The sequence below is a fragment of the Pristiophorus japonicus genome, unplaced genomic scaffold, assembly GCF_044704955.1.
Source record: "Pristiophorus japonicus isolate sPriJap1 unplaced genomic scaffold, sPriJap1.hap1 HAP1_SCAFFOLD_252, whole genome shotgun sequence".
NCBI lineage: Eukaryota > Metazoa > Chordata > Chondrichthyes > Pristiophoridae > Pristiophorus > Pristiophorus japonicus.
Window position 1 is genome coordinate 533,067 of NW_027252252.1, and position 21,289 is coordinate 554,355.

Consider the following 21,289-nt stretch of genomic DNA (forward strand, 5'->3'; position numbering starts at 1 on the left):
TCTTTGTGCGTCACGACTACTGTGGCGCTGCCAAGCACCGGAATGATCTCCTTGGTGTAAGTCCGTAGCTGTGCGTCAATCGGCGATAATTTTGTCCTCCTGGCCTTGGATGCCCACAACTTTTTGAACTGTTTGATACCCATCAGGGACTGGCTGGCACTCGTGTCTAACTCCATTTATACTGGGATGCCATTGAGGAGCACTTTCATCATTATTGGTGGCGTCCTGGTGTATGAACTGTATACGTGCTCCACATGAACTCACTGAACTTCAGCTTCCAGCGATTTCCCCCAGTGTCCATTTCTGCAATTTCTGCAGGCATTTTGCTCATCTCTGCAACTCCGGCTGAATGTATGCCTCCACGCCTCCAGCATGAGTTACGGTTTGAAACAAAAGGTCCCTTGCCAGTCGATCGTCCCTGACTGCACCTGTTATTGTCCTTGAGTGCACCATTAACAGGTGTTGATGGCCCCATTACTGGCCGCATTTTCCCTTGCAATGGCGTGAATCGATGTTTAGCTTGCCATTGTCTCTGTCGAACTCCCCCTCTGGGTTCGACTACATGTTGGGGCATGCCTGACTGCCCTTGTCTGCCTGGAGAACTGTGTGCTGCTTTAACAATGTTGAATCTCTGTCCCAACCATTCCTTAACACAGTACCTCTCGTCTGTTCTGCTAGTGGCCATGCTCGCGTGGTTTAAATCCCAGTTTCTTGTCGCCATTGATACGTCCTTACTTCACAGTATAAATGCACACAAGGCCTATGCTTGAGAGAAGGTCAGTCTGTGACCTGTCCTTTATTCCATAGCACTCAAGTGATGAAGGTGGGTGGAGCTTCCCCTTTTATACCTGAAGGTCCAGGTTAGGAGTGTCTCCCACCGAGTGGTCAGTGTCCTCACGGTGCACAACTTAGGTCAGTTTATACATGGGTTACAATGCTGGTTGAATACATGACAATGCCTGCGACATTTTCCATCATTGATAAAATATTCTACGTGATCCTTGCAGTCACTGCTCTTCCTGGTCAGTGATTATAGTCATTGACGTTGTGTAACTCTGTGTGTGATCCATATTTGGCCTTGTTCTGTATCTGACAATGTACTGATGACCATTAAATGATAGGGGCAGTGACATAATTTCAATAAATCGGAAGTCCACATTAGCCAAATTCCCACTGCTCATTTATGCCGTTCCTTTAACAGAAACCGTAACTCTGTACTCTGCAGACACTCAAATGATGAAGTTATTGCTGTTGTTGGAACACTTTGTATACTTGCACCTGCCATCGGCACTAAAAGCTCTCTAAAGTTTGTTTCTTACTGGGATTCGCTCTCACAATAGAGTTGTGAGAACTGAGAGGCACTGGGCAGACTGCAATATCTGACCGGACTGAATCTGTATTACTGGGACTATCTGTCATTGTACAACTGTATTGAGTGTCGTTCATTGACTGGGGTCGAACATCTGACCATCGTGGCCATGTAATTACTGGAATTCTTTGAGGATACAACGAGCATGGTGGATAGAGGTGTACCGATGGATGTGGTGTATTTAGATTTCCAAAAGGCATTCGATAACGTGCCACACAAAAGGTTACTGCAGAAGATAAAGGTACGCGGAGTCAGAGGAAATGTATTAGCATGGATAGAGAATTGGCTGGCGAACAGAAAGCAGAGAGTCAGGATAAATGGGTACTTTTCCGGTTGGAAATCAGTGGTTAGTGGTGTGCCACAGGGATCAGTGCTGGGACCACAACTGTTTACAAGATACATAGATGAACTAGAAGAGGCGACAGAGTGTCGTGCAACAAAATTTGCAGATGACATTAAGATTAGTGGGAAAGCGGTTTGTGTAGCGGACTCAGAGAGGCTGCAAGGAGATTTGGATAGGTTAAGTGAATGGGCTAAGGTTTGGCAGATGGAATACAATGTCGGAAAGTGTGAAGTCATCCACCTTGGGGAAAAAAACAGTAAAAGGGAATATTATTTGAATGGGGAGAAATTACAACATGCTGTGGTGCAGAGGGACCTGGGGGTCCTTGTGCATGAATCCCAAAAGGTTAGTTTGCAGGTGCAGCAGGTAATCAGGAAGGCGAATGGAATGTTGGCCTTCATTGTGAAAGGGATGGAGTACAAAAGCAGGGAGGTGTTGCTGCAACTGTATAAGGTATTGGTAAGGCCGCACCAGGAGTACTGCGTGCAGTTTTGGTCACCTTACTTAAGGAAGGATATACTAATTTTGGAAGGGGTACAGAGACGATTCACTAGGCTGATTCCAGAAATGAGGGGGTTACCTTATGATGATTGATTGAGTAGATTGGGTCTTTACTCCTTGGAGTTCAGAAGGATGAGGGGTGATCTTATAGAAACATTTAAAATCATGAAAGGGATAGACAAGATCGAGGCAGAGAGGTGGTTTCCACTGGTAGGGGAGACCAGAACCAGGGGACACGGCTTCAAAATACGGAGGAGCCAATTTAAAACCAAGTTGAGAAAGAATTTCTTCTCCCAGAGGGTTATGAATCTGTGGAATTCTCTGCCCAAGGAAGCAGTTGCGGCTAGCGCATTGAATGTTTTCAAGTCAAAGATAGATAGATTTTTAACCAATAAGGGAATTCAGGGTTACAGGGAGAAGGCGGGTAAGTGGAGCTGAGTCCACGACCAAATCAGCCATGATCTTATTGAATGGCGGAGCAGGCTCGAGGGGCTCGATGGCCAACTCCTGTTCCTAATTCTTATGTTCTTCTGCTCTTATGTAATAGCCATTGTTGAATTGTACTGAGTGTGGGTCACGAACTGAAGTGGATCATTTTACCCCAGTTGTCATGTAACACTGGGCGTATATGCCACTATAGAACTGCACTGGTTGTGGGTCATTAACTGCAGTGGAACCTCTGATTCCATTGGCGATGTATTAGTGGAGGTATCTGTCATTGGAGAATTGTTCTGAATGTGAGTCACATATAGAATGACATATTATATACAGCACAGCAATAGCCCATTTGGTGTTTATATTCCACTCGAGCCTCCTCATGTCTTTTCACATCTAACTCTATCAGTGTAACTCTCTATTCCCTTATTCCTCAGTTACTTACCTAGCCTCCCCTTAAATTAATCTATACTTTTCGCCTCAACTACTTCCTCACCTATCTCTGTGTAATGACACTTTTGCTGAATTCCCCGCTTGGTTTCTTGGTGACTCTCTTATATTGATAGTTCCAGTGTTGTTCTTCCCCACAGATGAACACGCTCTCTCTGTGTCAACTCAATCAAAACCTTTCATCATATTATACACCTCAATTAGGTCACACCTCAGACTTCGCTTTTCAAAAGAAAAGAGATCCACTCTCTTCATCCCTTTCTGATAGGTATAAAGTCGTATTTCTGGTATAATTCTTGTAAATCGTGTTTGCAACCTCTCCAGTGCCTCTATATCCTTTTTATAAGGATATAAAGGCAAGAAACAAAAAGTGCGACTGAATATAAAAGGGCTGCAGGAGGGGTCAAAACTAAAAATCATGGTTTAAAAACTAGGATGAAAACACTCCACCTAAATGCACGCATCATTCAAAATAAAGTAAATGAGATGATGACACAATTCATTACAAATGGGTATGATTTGGTGGCCATTACAGAAACATGGTTGCAGGGTGACCAAGACTGGGAATTAAACATACAGTGGTATCTGACGATTCAGAAAGATAGACAAGAAGGGAAAGAAGGTGGGGTAGCTCTGTTAATAAAAGATGATATCAGGGCAGTTGTGAGGGATGATATTGGCTCCAATGAACAAAATGTTGAATCATTGTGGGTGCAGATTAGAGACAGTAAAGGGAAAAAGTCACTGGCCAGCGTAGTTTATAGGTCCCCAAATAATAACTTCAAGGTGGGGCGGGCAATAATCAAGGGAATAATGGAGGCATGTGAAAAAGGAACGGCAGTAGTCATGGGGGATTTTAACCTACATATCGAATGGTCAAATCAAATCGCACGGGGTAGCCTGGAGGAGGAATTCATAGAATGCATACGGGATTGTTTCTTAGAACAGTATGTAACAGAACCTACAAGGGAGCAAGCCATCTTAGATCTGGTCCTGTGTAACGCGACAGAAAAAATAAATGATCTCCAAGTAAAAGGTCCTCTCGGAATGAGTGATCACAATATGGTTGAATTTGTAATACAGATTGAAGATGATGAAGTTGTGTCAGAAACGAGTATACAATGCTTAAACAAAGGGGACTACAGTGGGATGAGGGCAGAGTTGGCTAAAGTAGACTGGAAGCAAGGACGAAACGGTGGCATAATTGAGGAACAGTGGAGGACTTTTAAGGAGCTCTTTCATAGTGCGCAACAAAAATACATTCCAGTGAAAAACAAGGGCGGCAAGAGAAGGGATAACCAGCTGTGGATAACCAAGGAAATAAAGGAAAGTATCAAATAAAGACCAATGCGTATAAGGTGGCCAAGGTTAGTGGGAAACTAGAGGATTGGGAAAATTTTAAGCAACAGCAAAGAATGACTAAAAAAGCAACAAAGAAAGGGAAGATAGATTACGAAGGTAAACTTGCGCAAAACATAAAAACAGATAGTAAAAGCATTTACAGATTTAAAAAACGGAAAAGAGTGACTAATGTAAATGTTGGTCCCTTAGAAGATGAAAAGGGGGATTTAATAATGCGAAATGTGGAAATGGCTGAGACCTTAAACAATTATTTTGCTTCCGTCTTCACAGTGGAAGACAGAAAAACCATGCCAAAATTTGCAGTCCACAGGAATGTGGGAAGGGAGGACCTTGAGACAATCACTATCACTAGGGGGCTAGTGCTGGACAGGCTAATGGGACTGAAGGTAGACAAGGTCCCTGGTCCTGATGAAATGCATCCCAGGGTATTAAAAGAGATGGCGGAAGTTATAGCAGATGCATTCGTTATAATCTACCAACATTCTCTGGACTCTGGGGAGGTACCAGCGGATTGGAAAGCAGCTAATGTAACGCCTCTGTTTAAAAAAGGGGGCAGGCAAAAGGCAGGTGACGATAGGCCGGTTAGTTTAACATCTGTAGTGGGGAAAATGCTTGAAACTATCATTAAGGAAGAAATACCGGGACATCTAGATAGGAATAGTGCAATCAAGCAGACGCAGCATGGATTCATGAAGGGGATATCATGTTTAACTAACTTATTGGAATTCTTTGAGGATATAACGAGCATGGTGGATAGAGGTGTACCCATGGATGTGGTGTATTTAGATTTCCAAAAGGCATTCGATAAGGTGCCACACAAAAGGTTACTGCAGAAGATAAAGGTACGCGGAGTCAGTGGAAATGTATTAGCATGGATAGAGAATTGGCTGGCTAACAGAGTCGGGATAAATGGGTCATTTTCCGGTTGGAAATCAGTGGTTAGTGGTGTGCCACAAGGATCAGTGCTGGGACCACAACTGTTTACAAGGTACATAGATGACCTAGAAGAGGGGACAGAGTGTAGTGCAACAAAATTTGCAGATGACATTAAGATTAGTGGGAAAGCGGGTTGTGTAGAGGACTCAGAGAGGCTGCAAGGAGATTTGGATAGGTTAAGCGAATGGGCTAAGGTTTGGCAGATGGAATACAATGTCGGAAAGTGTGAGGTCATCCACCTTGGGGAAAAAAAACAGTAAAAGGGAATATTATTTGAATGGGGAGAAATTACAACATGCTGTGGTGCAGAGGGACCTGGGGGTCCTTGTGCATGAATCCCAAAAGGTTAGTTTGCAGGTGCAGCAGGTATTCAGGAAGGCGAATGGAATGTTGGCCTTCATTGCGAGAGGGATGGAGTACAAAAGCAGGGAGGTCTTGCTGCAACTGTATAAGGTATTAGTAAGGCCGCACCTGGAGTACTGCGTGCAGTTTTGGTCACCTTACTTAAGGAAGGATATACTAGCTTTGGAAGGGGTACAGAGACGATTCACTAGGCTGATTCCAGAAATGAGGGGGTTACCTTATGATGATAGATTGAGTAGACTGTGTCTTTACTCGTTGGAGTTCAGAAGGATGAGGGGTTATCTTATAGAAACATTTAAAATAATGAAAGGGATAGACAAGATAGAGGCAGAGAGGTTGTTTCCACTGGTAGGGGAGACTAGAACTATGGGGCACGGCCTCAAAATACGGAGGAGCCAATTTGAAACCGAGTTGAGAAAGAATTTCTTCTCCCAGAGGGTTGTGAATCTGTGGAATTCTCTGCCCAAGGAAGCAGTTGAGGCTAGCTCATTGAATGTTTTCAAGTCAAAGATAGATAGCTTTTTAACCAATAAGGGAATTAAGGGTTCCGGGAAGAGGGCGGGTAAGTGGAGCTGAGTCCACGACCAGATCAGCCATGATCTTATTGAATGGCGGAGCAGGCTCGAAGGGGCTCGATGGCCTACTCCTGTTCCTAATTCTTATGTTCTTATGTTCTTATGTTCTTATGTTCTTATAACACGGCGATGAGAATTGTACAGTGTACTGCAAGTGTGGTCCAAAGAAAGTTTGATACCAGTTCAACAGAACTTCACTACTTTTCAACACTATCCATCTTGAATTAACCCTTGGTGCTCCATTTTCTTTTTATGGATGTATAACCCGCATCACGAACTTTACTGTTTATTTGTATTTCTACTCTGCGATCCCTTTTCTCCTCGACCTCACTTAGATTCTTATTCTCACGTAGTATTTGACCTTATCTTTCTTACCAAAGTACATGACCTCACTCTGTCTGTGTTGGATTGAATTTGCCAATTCAATGTCCAGTCTACAAGATTATTAATGTCTTGTTGTAGTTTGTTGCAGTCCTCCTCAATAATGTCTATCAGCCCCACCCCAATTTGGTCTCATCTGAAAGTGTAGAAATTGTTTTTTTGATTCCAAAGTCTAAATGGACAATTTAAATTGTGAACAGCATTGGTCTCACACTGATACTCATTGGAGCCCACTTTACACCTTATGCACTCAGAATAACAGTCCTATACTTCTGCTTTCTGTCTTGGGGTCAGCTCGCTATACATTCCACGACTTGTCGCCTAACACCGCAAGCTCTGACCTTATTCATTATTCTAATATGTGGTACCTCATCAAAGACTTTTTGGAAATTTGAGGATATTATATCGACCACATTACCCTGGTCTACTCTCCCTGTTACTTCTTCAATGAAATCAAAGAAGTTGGTCAAGCAAGACTTTTGCTTTTGAATCCACGCTGATTATACATAATTATATTTTTGGTTTATAGATATTCTTCTATTCTCTACTTTAATAGGGATTCCATTATTTTCCTGCCACCGAAGTTCCACTGACTGGTTTATAGTTCCCCGGACATGTTCTATCTTCCATCTCAAATATAAGTATTACGTTAGCTATCCGCCATTCCTCTGACACTACACATTTTTCAAACTAATCATTAAATATTTGTAATAGTGCTCCTGCTATCTCTTCGCTGAATTATTTTAAAGTGTATGGATGTAATCCATCCAGACCAGGGGTTCAATCTTCATTTCATTTGGTTCGTTCATTTAATATTTCTCCTCTTTACTTATTGCAGTTATATAATTTCCCATACATTATTCCACCGTCATGTCCATCTGCCCTGTGTCCCTGGTAAATACAGAGGCAAAGTAATTATTTCATATTTTATGTAATTTTTCCATCGCTTCATGTGATTTAATATTGTCCATCGATTTGTGGCCCTATTCCCATCCGACATACTTTTTTAAATGAATGTGCCTGTAGAAAGTTAGATGAGCGATTATGTTATCGGCCACCTAATAGTGTGAAGGATAAAGAGGTGTAAATTTAGATAAAATGCAGAAAGATTCAAGATCTGTCGTGATAATGTGGGACTTCAACGTAAACTGGGAAAATAACCATGCAAAGGGAAAATGCAGGGGAGGATTTCCTGAAATCTGTATTAGAACTTTCTCCATCAGTATGTTTCCAGCACGATGAGGAAGAAAGCAGTTCTGGATTTCGGAAATGGATCAAGTAGAACATGTTTCTGTGGAGGAGCATTGAGGAAACAGTGATCACAATATCATTAGGTTTAGAGTAGTTATGGAAAAGGAGAAGGTATAATCATGTGTGAAAATACCCAACTGTAGGAGGACTAATTTTATGAGTTGAAAGGGATCCGGCCCAGGTAGATTGAAACCAAAGATTTCTCGGTAAAACAGTAAATGCACATTGGGAGACTTTCAAAAAGGAGATAGATAGACACGTTCTCATGCAGGGTGCAGAAATAGCATGATAGCTAGCTACAGCTCGGTGGATGAATGAAGATCAACTGAAACACAAAATTGGAAGCTTGTGATAAACTTCAGACTCATATTTCAGTAGAGAACCAAGCAGAATACAGAATGTACAGAGAAGGACTATCAAAGGAGGAGGAAGTAGAATCAGCAGAAAAACAGGATATTCGCCCATAGTACTTATCTGAGGAAGGACACACTTGCCTTGTAGTTGGTGCAACAGAGGTTCAACAGATTGATTCCTGGGATGAGAGGGCTGTCCTATGATGAGAGATTGTGTAGAATATGCCAATTCTCTCTGGGGTTTCGAAGAATCGGAGGTGATCTCGTTGAAACGGACTATGTTCTGAAGGGGTTTGCAGGGTAGATGTTGAGAAGCCCGGCTAGCTCAGTCGGTAGAGCTTGAGACTCTTAATCTCAGGGTTGTGGGTTTTAGCCCCATGTTAGTCGATTACAGTTCCTTAAAATTTATGTTGCTTTCACAGGAAAACATCATTAATGAACCCATTTTCTTCTTTTGCACAATGAAAGAAATGCGAACTGAGAGAGAGTTGATAATTTAATCATCTGTTCTGTGCTCTGCATAAGAACACAAGAACCAGGAGCAGGAGTCGGCCATTTGGCCCTTCGAGCCTGCCTTCTTTTGCACTGAAACAAATTATAACCGTGAGTTTAAATTAGCAGTGCGGGATATTTACAGGGCACATTTCAATGCTTCACAAAACCATTCCTTTCGCGACAGCCACCCGGGATCGTTTCCCGGTTTGGGAAGTAACTTTGATATCACCGTTTGTAATTGAAGTGGAGTATTTTTATTATGTTGGATGGATGTCACAAAGCACTTCAGAGTGGTGTCAAAAAAAATGAGTTTGCAATAAAAAACACTGAATGTCAGGAGTAGGATTTGAACCCACGCCTCCAGAGGAGACTGCGACCTGAACGCAGCACCTTAGACCGCTCGGCCATCCTGACTGTTAATGCTTCAGTTACAAGTTATTACTCGGGAAAGTTTCAGACCGGGCGCTTGTTCAGTGTTGCTGGAAGGCCCAGTGATCGGGATGTCCTCTCCCCCGGGGTTTTCCTGAGCCTGTGATCGGTGCACGGGGAGGTTTGGCCCGGGTCTGAGGTAGCTTGCATCCCAGGGATGGACAATAACACTCTGAGCTCTGGCACTGGGGAAAAGCGAATAATTAATGAGCCGTTTGTGGGTTTCAAATGCAACTTAGATCTGATGGAAGAAACCGATAGTGTTGTTTCACAGAATGAAAGAAATGCAAACAGGGACAATCGAAATTTCAATAACTGAACTTTAATAATTAGTGAAACTTTAACCCTTGATGAAGTTTTATCTCCGATCTGATTTTACACACTCTGTATTTGAGTAGATTAGTTTTAAAATGTTCATTGCTCATGCGACAATGTATTCCGGACAGCTTTTGTTCAATTTTATTGCAGACAAGTTTTTGCTTCACAAATAATGTTTCCACCCAGGCTCGCAACAGAGACCTTTCGCGTGTGAGGCAAACATGATAACCGCTACACCAAGGAAACTGCTGCTTAGCTCAGTGCCCAGAGAGAAGTGTTCAGCAACAAGCTGAAATGCTCAATCCCTCTCTCTGCAAAAAGTTCCTTTCACAAACATTTCTCTGACCAGAACTGCACCAAACAACAATGTTCTCTTACAAAGTCATTGCACTCCCCAATTTCTACATCTGCAATTTTAAGGACAAGGACTGAAAGCGCTTTGCGATCAGAAAATTGCCGGAAACCCCTGTGGTTAATGACAGGGCTTTTGATGGTTGATTTCCATACATACCTTGTGTTATGTATATAACCCTTGGCCACCTGTATCACACCACCACCAGAGGGCCGACCTGTTGGAGTCCCAAGGGATTCCAGCATCCATTGGGAGCACGGTATATGAGCACTCTGGAGTCTTATTAAAGGAGCTAATGTCACACTTACTCATTGTTCACAGTACTCAGTTTCATTCTTTATTATGAGCGTATCAATTGGCGACGAGACAATGAACAACCACGAAAAAATGCAAGTAACATTTGGAAAAACTTGATAACAGCACAGCTGGCAATGGTTGCGGAATATATTCGTGCAGCCAAAACGCACAATGAAAACCTGGAACTGCACGGCACCGAATCCTCAGGGAAAAACAATTAAAGGCTTTGTCCCTTAATGGACTACGATCCACCAACCTTGCAGTTAATTGCTGAACGCACTAATCCATTGCACCACAGAGACTGATAGATGCATATATTGCAAGACATCCCTGTGATACCTTCACAGAGCACAGCACACACAGCTTCCGAACATGCAGGCTGCTCTCTCGGAACTCTCCGGAAAGAGCCTGTTCTGTTTCATGATTAACTGTACAGTTGCAGTACACAATACGTCCACATCCACAGTGTGGCGCTACAAGCATTACATGCTTACAGACATGACAATCCCAAACTAGGGTGTCAGTCAGTTAAAGCTTCAGCTTGCTCTGACCGGGATGGAACTTGTCCACTCTCAGTTGTACTACTCCCAAATAAAGGGTGGGACATTCATTGTGGATGTGTGGAAGCAGTCTGGTCCCGCACACTACAGACACTTCCATGTCACCACCAACCAGCTCTCCCACAACCGGTGTGATCTACCTTCCAGCCTTCCGGTGCCTTGTCTGTGACGAAGTATTCTGATTGTCCCGAAGCCGGTATCCTTTGTCATCAATAGAGTTTTAAGTTGTTTCGGTAATTTTTACCTGCTGGACAGTCGAGGCACAAATTGTAGAGTGGAAAACTTGCGTGGACCCCGGTTTTCTAGTGGTTGATTTTCCTGGTTGGGTCCGTCGGTCGCGGTGGTCCGGTTGATGCCTGTTACCAAGTCAGTTGGTATTGATGTTCCACTGATTGGTTTTTTGAAGTTCTTTTCTCCGATGTCGTGATGTCTCTTCCTGTGTTATCTCGTCGTTTGCTCTCGATCTTGATCTTGTTGTTCCAAAGTAATGGTCAGAAAAATACGTTGTTCTTGGTACGATAGGACCCCAGTTATACTCTGAGAGGCTGCTTAATCTTCGTGCCAAATCTAACGTTTCTTTTGTTTAAGTTTTGCTGCCCATTGATTTAAGTGGTCTTCTTTGTATAAGTTTTGGTGGACTAGCTAACTGAGACTTGATTAAATGTTTTAATCTGGTGTTGATAGACTTTGGGATGGTGATACTCCTTATTTATGAACTGATGAACTCTTGTCCATTGTAATAGCACTGCTTTGGCTTCGGGAAGTCTGAGCTGAGCCAGATATTTCTATACATGTTGAAAAGGTGTTGGAATGTGGATGCGATATTTGGGTCCTGTGGGTGGGGTGGATAATGTTTCTTCCGTGGTCGATTGTTTAAATGCTAATGCTTTCTGGGAGCCTGACTATGGTTGAAGAGCTCCCCTAGACAAACTGATGAGCTACAATATCCAAACTCTAAATCCCACCCGTCTGTCACTGCAGCTTTTCCCCACAGGCCCAAACATGCCTTTTAAAATCCCAAACTTGGTTAAGAATTGTACATTTCCTCCATATGCTTTTTAGAATCCCAAACTTTATGTTTAATAGTCCTAAATCGAATTTCCTTTTCAGTGAGTCCAAACACTGTGGGGTTTCCATGAATTTTGGAATCTACATTGGCAGTCCCTCGGAATCGAGGAAGACTTGCTTCCACTCCTAAAGTGAGTTCTTTGGTGGCTGAACATTCCAATACTAGAGCCACAGATTTTATCACAGGTGGGACAGATAGTCGTTGAGGGAAGGGATGGGTGGGACAGGTTTGCCGAACGCTCTTTCTGCTGTCTACACTTGATTTCTGCATGCACTCGGCGATGAGACTCGAGGTGCTCAGCGCCCTCTCGGATGCACTTTCTCCAATTAGGGTGGTCTTGGGTCAGTGACTCCTGGGTGTCAGTGGGGATGTTGCACTTTATCAGGGAGGCTTTGAGTGTGTCCTTGTAGAGTTTCTGCTGCCCACTTTGGCTCGTTTGCCATGAAGGAGTTCCGAGTAGAGCACTTGCTTTGGGAGTCTCCAGTCTGGCATGCGGACTATGTGGCCTGCCCAGCGGAGCTGATCGAGTGTGGTCAGTGCTTCAAAGCTGGGGATGTTAGCCTGAATAAGGCTGTTGATGTTGGTGCATCTGTCCTCCCAGGGGATTTGTAGGATCTTGCGGAGACATCGTTGGTGATATTTCTTCAGCAACTTGAGGTGTCGACTGTACATGGTCCATGTCTCTGAGCCTTACAGGAGGGCAGGTATTACTACAGCCCTGTAGACCATGAGCCTGGTGGCAGTTTTGAGGGCCTGGTCTTCAAACTCTCTTTTCCTCAAGCGGCCGAAGGCTGCACTTGCGCATGGAGGCCGTGTTGAATCTCGTCATCGATGCCTGCTCTTGTTGATAGGAGGCTCCCGAGATATGGGAAGTGGTCCATGGTGTCCAGGGCCGCGCCGTGGATCTTGATGACTGGGGGGTAGTGCTGTGCGGTGAGGACAGGCTGGTGGAGGACCTTTGTCTTACGGATGTTTAGCGTAAGGCCCATGCTTTCATACGCCTCAGTAAATACGTCGACTATGTCCTGGAATTCAGCCTCTGTATGTGCGCGGACGCAGGCCTTGGTGAGGCCTCACCTGGAATATTGTGTACAGTTTTGGTCTTCTAATCTGAGGAAGGACATTCTTGCTATTGAGGGAGTGCAGCGAAGGTTCACCAGACTGATTCCCGGGAGGGCAGGACAGACATGTAAAGAAAGACTGGATCAACTAGACTTTTCTTCACTGGAATTTAGAAGAATGAGAAGGGATCGCAGAGAAACATATACAGATCTGATGGGATTGGACAGGTTAGAGGCAGGAAGTATGTTCCCGATGTTGGGGAAGTCCAGAACCAGGGGTCACAGTCTAAGGACAAGGGGTAAGCCATTTAGGACCGAGATGAGGAGAAACTTCTTCACTCAGAGAATTCTGAACCTGTGGAATTCTCTACCACAGAAAGTTGTTGAGGCCAATTCGTTTGATACATTCAAAAGGGAGTTAAATGTTGCCATTACTGCTAAAGGTATCAAGGGGATGGAGAGAAAGCAGGAAAGGAGTACTGAGGTGAATGATCAGTCATGATCATATTGAATGGTGGTGCAGGTCGAAGGGCCGAATGGCCTAATCCTGCACCTTTTTTCCATGTTTTTATGTTTCTATGTTCTATGCAAAGCACAGAAAAAAATGGTTGAAGTATCGACTCTGCCTCAGTTGGCATTTCTTTCATTGTGCAAAAGAAGGTGACGGGTTAATTGATGATGCAATCCCGTGAAAACAACACAAAAGTTGAACAAAAAAACATACGGTGACTGGCAGGTGAGCGCTGCTTCTGACACCCGGTGGGAATGGGCGGGGATTTTAAAGCCCCTTGTATTGTGAAACCTTCATATCGTCAAACATTTCCGATGTGCTGTATCGACCTCGAAGCGCAACGGTAGCGTGTCTGACCCCAGATCACGTCGAGGTCACTGTTCTTTAGGGTAATTCGGGAATTTATATTTTCTTTGCTGTTTGGCAATAACCAGACCCTTGCTCCAAGGTCTGTCTCACTGTTTCCCCGATGTCAGGCAGAGATTCGCCTGCTGCCCTCATTTATTTCATGTGACAGGACACAAAAGTTCAAAATAAACCTGCCGTTGGCCACATATTGCCCTAAACAGTCAGGATGGCCGAGCGGTCCAAGGTTCTGTGTTTAGGTCGCAGTCTCCTCTGGAGATGTGGGTTCACATCACACTTCTGACACTTCCTGTTTTTAATCATTAAGTGAAACTCATTGTTTGACACCACGACCAACGCCTAAAAAGTGGGATTTTGTAGTCCACCTGCTCGCTTAACACTTCCGTCTGACCTGGTGCTGAAAGTGGAGATGTTTCCGCAGTGCAACGGTTAACACGTTCGCCTCACACGTGAAAGCTCACCGGGTGGGATTATTTTCTGGAGCTTTCTCCTCATGCATGCTCAGGGGCGAGTTTGTTCTCCTGTGAAATGTCATAAGATCATAAGCATGTAAGGATTAGGGGCCAGAGTAGGCCATTCGGCCCATCGTACCTGGTCCACCATTCAAGAAGACCCTGGCAGTTCCTCGACAGCAAGTTTAAACATCTGGGGCGGAGCTGTAATCAACGACAAAAAGGTGCATTTTGCAGAAGCCCAGCTAACTCAGTCAGTCGATCATGAGATACTAAATCTCAGGGTCAGAGGTGCGAGCCCACGTTTGGTGATTATTTTTCATCGAATTATATCATCAGAAGTTTACAGCACGGAAGGAGGCCATTTCGGCCCATCGTGACCGTGCCGGCCAATAACAGGCTCTCCAGCCTAATCCCACTTTCCAGCTCTCGGTCCATAACCCTGCAGGTTACGGCACTTCAGGTGCACATCCAAGCACTTTTTAAATGTGGTGAGCGTTTCTGCCTCTCCCACCCTTTCAGGCAGTGAGTTCCAGACCCCCACAACCCTCTGCGTGAAGAAATTGCCCCTCAAATCCCCCCTACACCTTCTACCAATGACTTAAAATTTATGCCGCATGGTTGTTGACCCCTCTGCTAAGGGAAATGGGCCCATTCTGTCCACTATATCAAGGACCCTCATAATTGTATACACTTCAATGATGCCTCCCCTCAGCCCACTTTGTTCCAAGAAAAACAACCCCAGCCTATCCAATCTGTCCTCATAGCTAAGATTCTCCACTCCCGATAACATCCTCGAAATCTCCTCTGTAATCTCCAGTGCAATCACAGTCTTCTTCCTGTAAAGTGGTGACGGGAACTGCACGCAGTACTCCAGCTGTGGCCCAACCAGTGTTTTATATTCAAGCATAATCCACCTGCTCTCTTATTCCAGGCCTCGGCTAATAAAGGCCAGCATTCTGTATGTCTTCTTAACCAGCTAATCCACCTTGCCTGCTACCTTAAGGGATCTGTGGACATGCACTCCCAGGTCGCTTTGTTCCTCTACAATTCTCAATGTCCTACCATTTAATGTTTAATCTCTTTCTATTGTGTCTGTAAGCACTCAAGTAATGACTCCATGAGGCAAGGTATTGTACTTGAACTGTGGTGACCTTAGTCCATTTATTGCAGCTCCTGAGTGAGGGTACATTATGGTGAGCTCCGTTTAATACCTGGTTACCTGTCGTGTACCGGTGACCCCGAGGTCTCCACCAGTTGCACCCTCTGGTGGTACAGGCATCGTATATACAGTGTGAAATTATGTAGTCTTATGTAACTGTACATTGAGTGTACAGGAAGTATACTTATATTAAACAGACACAACATCACTCTCCCCTAAGTCTTGTGCCACTTGCCTTTGCATTGTGTGCTCTGGCCCGAGACTTGAGTGCCCAAAGTCCTTGCACCTTGTCTATGCTTTGGCTTGGTTCTCTCCTTGTGGACCCCCAAGTCCTTATTGCCACGACATTGGGAAATGTTCAGCAGTGGATGGTTGAAGGTTGCAGTGGGGGTTGAGTGGGTTCTGGGTGTGATCCATGTGTGTCCATGGCTTCATACATCCATTCCCCCCCTGCACCCTCCCCCCCCCAAACATAGACCATGTGTGTGGCTCAACACCTGCATGTGCAGACCTGTACAGACAGAAAGAACAAAAAAACATCGGATTAGTTACATCACTGTTTGGGTTCTGCAGTCGTGGAACAAGTACATTTTACAGGTAAGGTACATACGTGGTATCACAGTCTTGCCCCTGGGTTGTGTAGGTGCAGGTGGGTGAGGACACTAGTTCCAGAGTAACCAGACTGTGTCCAGGTTGTCTGATGGCGGAGCTGTGTCCCCTGCCAGCTGGGTGGGCTCAGATCGCTCACCTGGCTGAGTCTCAGAGCCTTTGCCGTTGCCTAGTGATGGGCAGAGCCACAGGAGTGTGGGCCTCCCTGTCCTCCTTTGAGGGCTGCAGTGTCTCCCTGCTGCTCTTCAGCGATAATGGGAGCCTGGTCATCCCAGGTCCCGTTGGAAGGGCAGGAGAGTGCTATCCGCTCGCTCCCAGTACTGGCCCTGGTGGCCAGAGAGTTAGAGCCGATCGGGGCCAGGGTACCGGTAGTGGTGCCTTTGACGTCCGCTGATCACTGGCCCTGCAGCTGGTATGCTCCCTCTGTGTGTGGCCACACTCCCTGGGGTATCACATTGGTCCCGGAGGGGCAGGCTACATGGTCGCTGGACCTGGGTGCTGACGGGAGGTTGCCCTTGGTTTTGTCGGCATGCTTGTAAATCCCAGCATCGCACGTCATCACTTCGTTTACTCTCACAATACATTGATTCTGACCGCAATTGCCCGACTTATCATGATTAGTTACATTTACAAACTTGAAATTGTCAGTTACTTCTTTTACATTTGTATCACCATCATCGCTGTATAAAGAGTGGAACTGTCCCTTTAATTGTGATGGCTTGCCGGTCTCCTTTAAGAGGGTCTTTCAATCTTTACCCCAATCCGGTTCGCCGCTCGGCGTCACGTCTTGCTCCCTTGTGGTCTGTCTGCCGCCATCTTGACTTCAGGTCCTTCACCTCGTGGTTCAGACGCCATCTTCTTTCTCTCCATGTGGTAGGCTGCGGTGATCCTTTTCTCCCCAGGTTCTGCCACGGATGACAGGAAGTTACCTTCTGCGTGAATTTTCTTCTCCGGAGTCCTGCCACTGGAGCCTGGAAGGTGAGGTCTGGTTGTTTGGGCTAGATCATCTCGCCGTTGGGTTGAGCAGTCTGTGTCGTTACCTCACAGTCGAGTTGAGCGGTTGGTTTTTCAGGTGTTGTGCTGGATCCAACTTCGGGGCCGCGGAGGATGTCGATCACTGGAGGTTGGAGCTATTCCCAGATCCAAGTGATCTTTTTCATCCACCTTCTTCCTCAAAGCTTTGGACCATCCCAGGCAACGATCCACAAATGTAACCTGTGCATCTCGCCGCCATGGGACACCTGGACATCCACGCTGCCAACGACTGGGATGTATCGTTTGTGTAGGTGAGCAGTTTCACTTCGATCGGGATCAATTTAGGTCGTTCGATTGGATTGTCCCAGAGTTTCTCAAAGGCTGCCTGATTCATCAGTGACTGGCTCGCCCCTGTGTCCACCTCCATCGTGACTGGAACATCGTTGCCTTCAACTTCCATTTTCAACGGGGAACTCTCGGTGGTGCAGGTTAACACTCCGTACACCTCATCGTCGCTGGACTCCGGATGATCAGCCAACTCTCCATCGACTCGGTGAGTATGATTTCTCTTGCATATTCGCTGGAGGTGGCCCTTCATGTTACAGCCATTGCAAGTATAGTCTTTATAGCGGCACTGGTGGGCCCTGTGATTTCCTCCACAGCGCCAGCATGGGGTTGGCCGGTTGGCCACATGTGGCGGACTCAGGATTGTGGGACTCGGGGTTCTGTTCTCTCTTCCCTGAGAGAGACTGCTAGCAGCAGCCCTGCCTCTAAAAGGCACCTTTCGGTTCACAGTACTTGCCGGGTTAGAGTACTGGGGGTGAGACATCCACTTGGAATCGCAGGCCGAGATCATGAACGCCTGGCTCACGTTAATTGCCTTCTGCAGGGTGACCGTGGTGTCCGCAGAGAGCAGCCTGTGGAGAAGGCCCTTGTGACCGATTCCAATAACAAAGATGTCCATTCGTGCTTCGATGAGATGATCGCAAAAATCACATGGTGAAGCCAATCGTCTCAGGTCTGCAGCATATTTTGCGATTTCTTGGCCTTCGGATCCACCGGTGGGGAGAGAACCGGTGTCTGGCTGTGAGGATGCTCTCTTTATGTTTGAGCTGTTCCTGTATCAGCGTTATGAGCTCCACATATGTTATTGTCTTCTCTGGGTCTAGCAGGTCCCTGACAAGGCCATAGACGGTGGGCCCACAACTACTGAGCAGGATAGCTCTGCACTTATCAGCCAGCGAGGTCGGGTCGTCTCCCTCCATGTCATTTGCAATAAAGAAGTGTTCAGGCCTTCCAATCTTCCCCATCGGCGAATTGTTCAAACGTGCCAAGGTTAGCCATTGTCACATGGAAATTCGTATTCTCGTCACTAGTTATTGTGTCTGTAAGCAGTCTAGTAATGACTCCACGAGGTAAGGTATTGTACTTGAACTGTGGTGACCTTAGTCCACTTATTGCAGCTCCTGAGTGAGGGTACAGGACTGTGAGCTCCCTTTTATACCTGGTTACCTGTCGTGTACAGGTGACCCCGAGGTCTCCACCAGTTGCACCCTCTGGTGATACAAGCATAGTGCATACAGTGTGAAGATACATCCAATGGTCTTATGTAACTGTACATTGAGTGTACAGGGTGTATACTTATTTTATACATGCACAACAAAGATCATCGGTTAATTAATGGTGTTTTCCCATGAAAACAGGATAAAATTTAACAATGATTTAATTTCTGCATTTAGAAAGACATGGGTTAATCACGGATAGTCAGCATGGATTTGTTCAGGGAAGGTCTTGTCTGACTCACTTGATTGCATTTTTTGAGGAGGTAACCAAGTGGATTGATGAGGGCAGTGCATACGATGTAGTGTATAAGGTTTTTAGCAAAGCTTTCGCCAAGTTCCCACATGGAAGACTGGTCACGAAAGTAAAAGCCCATGGGACCAGGGCAAAGTGGCAAGTTGGATCCAAAATTGGCTCAGAGGCAGGAAGCAAAGGGTAATGTTTAATGAGTGTTTGGGACTGGAAGGATGGTTCCAGTGGGGTTCCACAGGGCTCAGTGCTCGGTCCCTGGCTTTTAGTGGCAACATCAATGATCTAAACTTAAATATAGGAGGTATGATTAAAACGTTTTCAGGTGATACTAATTTAATCCAGAGAAGTGTGAGGCTGTGTATTTGGGGAGGGCAAACAAGGAAAGAAACACACATTAAATGGTCTGACATTGAGAAGTGTGGAAGAACAAAGGGACCTTGGAGTGCATGTCCACAGGTCCCTGAAGGTAGCAGGCCAGTTGGATAAGGTGATTAAGAAGTCGCACGGAATGCTTGCCTTTATTGGCTGAGGCATGGGATAGAAGAGCAGGTTGGTTATGCCTGAAATGTATAAAACACTGGTTAGGGTACAGCTGGAGTACTGTGTGTCGTTCTGGTCACCGTATTACAGGAATTATGTGATTGTACGAGAGGGTACAGAGGAGATGAACGAGGATGTTGCCAGGCGTGGAGAATCTTAGCTATAAGGACAGATTGGATCGGCTGGGTTTGTTTTCATTGGAACAGAGGAGGCTGAGGGGAGACAACATTGAGATGCATAAAATGATGAGGGGCCGAGATATAGTGGATAGCAGAAGGGTCAAAATCAGGGGGCATATATTTAAAGCAATTGGTAGAAGGTTTAAAGAGGATTTGAAGGAAAATTCTTCATGCAGAGGTTTGTGGGGGTCAGGAACTCGCTGCATGAAAGAATGGCGGAGGTAGATACTTCATGTAAAAAGTATTTGGATGTGCACCTGAAGTGCCGTAACCTGCAGGGTTATGGACCCAGAGCTGGAAAGTGGGATGAAGCTGGATCGCCTCTTGTTGGCCGGGGTGGATGTGATGGGCTGAAATGGCTGCAAACTTCTATCATTCTATAATTCTATGAAAAATGCAAATGTCCAATGTGGGTGTCGAAACCACGACCCTGAGATTAAAAGTCTTATGTTCCACCGACTGAGCTCGCCAGGCTTCTGCCAAACATACCGTTCTCTCACTGATTGCAGACAGGCGCCTGTTGGCTCCGCCCCAGATGTTTAAACTTGCTGTCGAGGAACTGCCAGGATCTTCTTGAATGGTGGACCAGACACGAGGGGCCGAATGGCCTACTCCGGCCCCTAATCCTTACATGCTTATCATCTTATGAACTTTTCACAGGAGAACAAACTCGCCCCTGAGCATGCATGAGGAGAAAGCTACAGAAAATATTCCCGTCTGTGAGGCGAACGTGTTAACCGCAACACTGCGGAAACATCTCCACTTTCAGCACCAGGTCAGACGGAGATGTTAAGCGAGCATGTGAGCTGCTGAATCCCAGTTTTAAGGAGTTGGTCGTGGTGTCAAACAATGAGTTTCGCTTCATGATTAAAAATAAGAAATGTCAGAAGTTGGATTCAAACCCACACCTCCAGAGAAAACTGCGATCTAATCACAGCACCTTCGACCGCTCGGCGGTGTGTATGGCCACCTGCAAGTTGATTTTGAACTTTTGTGTCCTGTCACATGAATTAAATGAGGGCAGCAGGCGTATCTCTGCCTGACACCGGGGAAACAATGAGAGAGACCTTGGAACAAGGGTCTGGTTATTGCCAAACAGCAAAGAAAATATTAATTCTGAAAGAACAGTGACCCCGACGTGATTTGAACACGCAACCTTCTGATCTGGAGTCAGACGCGCTATCGTTGCGCCACGAGGCCTATACAATGTGTTTAAGATGTTCCTCTATATGAAGCTTTAACAACACAAGGGGCATTAAAATCTCCGTCCATTCCCACCAGGTGTCAGAAGCAGTGCTCACCTGCCAGTCACCGTATGTTTTTTTCTTAAACATTTGTGTTGTTTTCATGGAAAAGCATCATTAATTAACCCATCACCTTCATTTGCACAATGAAAGAAATGCTAACTGAGGGACAGTCGATACTTCAATCCTTTGTCCTGTGCTTTGGGGAACGGGCAGGGAAGTGGACCTGAATCCATGATCACATCGGCCATGATCGTATTAAATGGCGGAGCAGGCTCGAGGGGCTTATGACCGACTCCTGCACCTATTTCTTTTGTTCTTATGTTCTTCAGCATGTTAACCCATTTTACACACTGTATTGCCGATGTCACCAGGAATCTGGGGCAACTTTTGTCAAATTAAATAGCACCGGTTATTCCTTCCGTGCAGATAAATTAGAATCAGTAGTGAAGATAAAATCCCATGGTGCTCATTTTCAGATTCAACGCAGTAGGATTTCAAATAAAGTGAAAGAATTTTACAGTGAAAAGATTTGGAAG

General features: G+C 45.3%; 2 non-coding genes across 2 annotated transcripts; both read right to left on the minus strand.

The window, feature by feature from the left end:
- Positions 1–9,145: 9,145 nt before the first annotated feature.
- Positions 9,146–9,228, minus strand: trnal-cag (transfer RNA leucine (anticodon CAG)). Its single transcript has one exon. It is a non-coding gene; the product is annotated as a tRNA-Leu (tRNA).
- Positions 9,229–20,634: 11,406 nt separating this feature from the next.
- Positions 20,635–20,706, minus strand: trnaw-cca (transfer RNA tryptophan (anticodon CCA)). The gene has a single exon. It is a non-coding gene; the product is annotated as a tRNA-Trp (tRNA).
- Positions 20,707–21,289: the final 583 nt, after the last annotated feature.